The sequence below is a fragment of the Notamacropus eugenii genome, chromosome 2 (genome assembly GCF_028372415.1).
Source record: "Notamacropus eugenii isolate mMacEug1 chromosome 2, mMacEug1.pri_v2, whole genome shotgun sequence".
Taxonomy (NCBI): domain Eukaryota; kingdom Metazoa; phylum Chordata; class Mammalia; order Diprotodontia; family Macropodidae; genus Notamacropus; species Notamacropus eugenii.
This window is the reverse complement of record NC_092873.1, coordinates 82621006-82626114: the sequence shown is the minus strand read 5'-3', so window position 1 is coordinate 82626114 and position 5109 is coordinate 82621006. Positions and strand designations below refer to the sequence as shown.

The window sequence follows — 5109 nt, the reverse complement described above, 5'->3', positions numbered from 1 at the left end:
CACATACATACACACACACACACATACACACACATATATATGATAGTAAGCATTTCTAGGAAAGGGGAGAGGAGGAGAAAAAAGAAAAAGGGAAAAATTGATTTACATGATAACATTATTGTATATTAAAATGAATAGCCAGTTATATATAATTGACCTGTAGTTTCATGTGTAATCATCTTTTTCTTTATTATACTGTGTTATGGAAATGCTTGTTTAATTCCACAAACTAAAATAAAAAAAGAAAAGATAATTCTGAATTCTGAACAAAATGGGAAAGATCTCTGCAGCCAAGGAGAATGCTAGTGCACTGGAAAAAAGAAATGGGGTGAAAATGGTGGCAATGGGATATCAAAGACAGACTGAGCTCACTTGACAATTTTGCTGCACTCTGCAGGGAGCCAGTTAAGTGTACCAATCATGGCTCCTGTGATACTCCCATAGAACCCCAGAAATGATAGGGGGGCTCTGTCGTAGAGTGGGAAAGGTCCTGCAGAAACAGCTCTGTGGGGCTCGATGGCTCCATTTGTCCAACTTAAGAAGTGTGTGTCTTGGAGACAAGGGGGAGGGAGAGGCTGCTGGGGTGTTTAGGGGAGTGTAGAACAATGGCCAGTCAACCATCGGGCAGGTCAGGGGAAGGATGGGAGCCAGAACTGGCTCTCTTCTCTTTACACTGAATTCAGAGACCTGCCTTCTTACTGTTCCCCTCCTATCTTGTGTGAAGACAACTTTCAGGTCTTCTCTCTGGGAATTCTTTGACTATACAAGATCCTCTCCCCAGTACGGTCATTGTCCCAATGAAACTGATACCTGAGCTATTTATCTTTGGTGCCCCAAGATCCCCTTTTGGTACTTTTCTCCATGAGCTTTTGCCAGGAAATCATCCCTTCTTCACCAGGAACCCAGGATCCCAATACTGTCTCATTTCTTTTGTCAGAATAAAGTCATCTAAAAACTCCCAGGTAACTCCTCCAAAAGTATTAATGTTGCAGGGTGTTATCATTTACCTAGCTGCACCTGGCTACTGAGATAGAATTAAGTGACTCTATTAGATACTTCTCGTTGTTCAGTAGGTACCGACTCTTTCTGATTCCAAATACCATAGCTGTGCATGGTGTTTTCTTGAAAAAAAACCACACTGGAATGATTGTCTTCTCCTTTTCCAGCGGATCCCTTTGTCAGAAAATCAATCAAATGTTAAGTGGGACCTTTAAACCAAGATGGGCACTCATCAGTGAAGTTAATTAGAGAAGATGGAAAGACCTCCTTGACTGGTTTTAGGAACAATAGCAAATACTAATAGATAATCTCTAAAGGAAATGTGCCAATTATCTGTCAAGTGATAGGAAAAAATGGCCTTGGGTTGTTTCCATAAGTGAGGAATCAGAGATTTATGGAGGTGCTAACATTTGTATTTATTTTCTGGGGTTCTACCCATGAAGTGCTAATTCAGAATCTAGAAATGATGGGAAATAAATTTTGTTTTCATATTTTATTTTGTTAAGTATTTCCTAATTACATTTGCATCTTTTTAATTCTTTTTTTAATTTTCAGTTCTAAATACTCTCCCTTTATCCATCCCTTACCCAACCCACTGAAAAGTGATGCAAATCATATATCCATATTAGTCACATTACAAAAAAAGAGAAAAAACAAGATAAATGAAGTGAAAAAATATATACTTCTCTCTGCACTCAGAGTTCAAAGGTGATGATAGCTTTTCTATTTTGAGATTCTCACCAAGTAACAGAAATTCAGATTCTTTAGAGAAAGGAAGAATAAACTTTCACATCATGGAAAGATTCTAATGTGGAAAAGGCCACAATTACTAATACAGCTGGGCATGATATGGCTAATGAATAAAGGTATACATGCATGCATTTGTTTACAACAAGCAATAATGATTCACCCAATATATGCCCCAGAGAAATGGTACAGTTTTCAATTACATGAATTTAAGAAATTCTGTCTCCTCAGAGATCTCAAACAAGAGTCTCCTCGTGGTGGTAGTCTTCCTTCTGCTGTGAATTTCACTAGAACATAGAGAGCTGGCCATACTCAAAACTTGTACAGAATATTAGGACCCTTCTCAGCTTGTGCTCTACTGTCATAGACTTCAGGAACCTAAGGGTGACCTCCTTGCCATGGTGAGATTCCTGAGCAGGGCTTTATTACAATCATCTGTAAAACCCAGTCATTCATCCTTCTTTCTTACTTGTTCCCTACAGACCTAGACAACAGTGACTCAAGGGAACCAGAACTTAGAATTGTTCTTGTTGGGGAAAACAGAGGCTGGGAAAAGTGCAACAGGAGACATCTTCCTGAGTAGGAAAGAGTTTGAGTTCAGTTCTTCAGGAAGGTTAGTCATTAAGGTCTGCAGGAAGTCCAGGACCAGTGGAATGAGAGGAACATTTCTGTTGTTGATACTCTTGGCATTTTTGACACTGACTCTGAGAAGGAAGAAAACTTGAATGAAATAGCTTCCTTCATGACACTATCCTCTCCAGGACCACATACTGTACTCCTGGTGCTGAAAGTGGGTCATTTCACACAGGAGGAGAAAGGACTCGTTGAATGGTTTTTCTTATTTTAGGAGATGAAGCAGTAAAGTTTCTAATCATTGTATTCACTTGGAAAGAAGACCAAGAGAGAAGAAGAAAGTGTAGAGGATTGGGTAAGAACCATTGATGACTCATATTTCAAGGAGTTGTTGGAGAGGTGTGAATACTGATGCTGTGCATTTAAAAATAATGCTAGTGGAGCTCAGAGAGATGTCCGAGTTTCACAACCTATGGTCATGATTGGAGAAATGGTGCAAGCTAATGGTGGCACCCACTATACCAACAATATATATGAATCTGTGGAAGAACTCCAGAAAGACATGGAGGCAGAATAGTAATGTTGCACGAGTAGTTTGAGAGGGAGAAAAAGAAGAAATCACAAGGAAATATGAGAATCTAAAGGAAGAATTGAAAATAAAGAAAAATGCAAAAGGAAAGTAAAGCATATGAGAAGAAAAAGAGGATATTTGAGAAGAAAGAGAAGGAAGCATTAATAAAATTACAGCTGATTTACGAGAAAAATTATCACGATACACAAAGCAAGGCTGAGAATAATCACAGTACACTTTCTGAAGTTGCTATTATTTTGTCCAGTGTTATGTTATTTACTATGACTGTACTTCACAACTATCCCTTCTGACAACCAGAATCATTTCATAGCTAGCTTCTACCATGTGAGAGCTGCTGATACAAAGAGAAAGAGGTTAAGTAACAGAGGTCACACGGTTAATAACGGATGCATAAATTAGCTGAACCCAAGTCTCCTGACTAGAAGTCTAATCTTTCTCCTCCACCTCACTGCTTACCAAACAGCAATGTTCTTCAGAAGAACGTATCCTGATACTTTACATTAGCAGATATAACTTCCTAATTTTTTTCTTTTTTTAAAATTTAATTTAATTAATTTATTTAACTTTTAACATTCATTTTCACAAAATTTTGGGTTCCAAATTTTCTCCCCCTTTGTGTTCTCCTCCCACCCCAAAACACCAAGCATTCTAATTGCCCCTGTCACCTATATGCCCTCTCTTCTATCATCCCTCCCTTCCCTTGTTCCCATCTTCTCTTTTATCCTGTAGGGCCAGATAACTTTCTACACCCCTTTACCTGTATTTCTTATTTCCTAGTAGCAAGAACAGTACTCGACAGTTGTTCCTAAAACTTTGAGTTCCAACTTCTCTTCCTCCCTCCCTCCCCACCCATTCCCTTTGGAAGGCAAGCAATTCAATATAGGCCATATCTGTGTAGTTTTGCAAATGACTTCCATAATAGTTATGTTGTGTAAGACTAACTATATTTCTCTCCATCCTATCCTGCCCCCCATTGCTTCTGTTCTCTCTTTGGATCCTGTCCCTACCCAAGAGCGTTGACTTCAAATTGCTCCCTCCTCCCATTGCCCTCCCTTGCATCCTCCCCCCCACCCTGCTTATCCCATTCTTCCCCACTTTCCTGTATTGGAAGATAGGTTTTCATACCAAAATGAGTGTGTATTTTATTCCTTCCTTTAGTGGAATGTGATGAGAGTAAACTTCACGTTTTTCTCTCACCTCCCTTTTTTTTCCCTCCACTAAAAAGTCTTTTGCTTGCCTCTTTTATCAGAGATAATTTGCCCCATTCCATTTCTCCCTTTCTCCTCCTAATGTATTTCTCTCTCACCACTTAATTTCATTTTTTTAAGATATGATCCCATCCTATTCAATTCACTCTGTGCTTTCTGTCTCTCTGTGTGTGTGCATGTGCATGTGTGTGTGTGTGTGTGTGTGTGTGTGTGTGTGTGTGTGTGTGTAATCCCACCCACTACCCAGATACTGAATAGTTTCAAGAGTTACTAATATTGTCTCTCCTTGTAGGAATGTAAACAGTTCAACTTTAGTAAGTCCCTTATGACTTCTCTTTGCTGTTTAAATTTTCATGCTTCTCTTCATTCTTGTGTTTCAAAGTCAAATTTTCTTTTCAGCTCTGGTCTTTTCATCAAGAATGCTTGAAAGTCCTCTATTTCATTGGAAGACCAATTTTTCCCCTGAAGTATTATACTCAGTTTTGCTGGGTAGGTGATTCTTGGTTTTAATCCTAGTTCCTTTGACTTCTGGAATATCCTATTCCACACCCTTTGATCCCTTAATGTAGAAGTTGCTAGATCTTGTGTTATCCTTATTGTATTTCCACAATACTTGAATTGCTTCTTTCTAGCTGCTTGATATTTTCTCCTTGACCTGGGAACTCTGGAATTTGGCCACAATGTTCCTAGGAGTTTCTCTTTTTGGATCTCTTTCAGGCAGTGATCTGTGAATTCCTTGAATCCTTATTTTGCCCTCTGGTTCTAGAATCTCAGGGCAGTTTTCCTTGATAATTTCATGAAAGATGATGTCTAGGCTCTTTTTTTGATCATGGCTTTCAGGTAGGCCCATAATTTTTAAATTGTCTTTCCTGGATCTATTTTCCAGGTCAGTTGTTTTTCCAATGAGATATTTCACATTCTCTTCCATTTTTTCATTCCTTTGGTTTTGTTTTGTGATTTCTTGGCTTCTCATAAAGTCTCCAACTGTTC

At 38.7% G+C, this 5109-nt stretch overlaps 1 pseudogene; it reads left to right on the top strand.

The window, feature by feature from the left end:
- Positions 1-454: 454 nt before the first annotated feature.
- Positions 455-2896, top strand: LOC140522700 (GTPase IMAP family member 4-like; annotated as a pseudogene).
- Positions 2897-5109: the final 2213 nt, after the last annotated feature.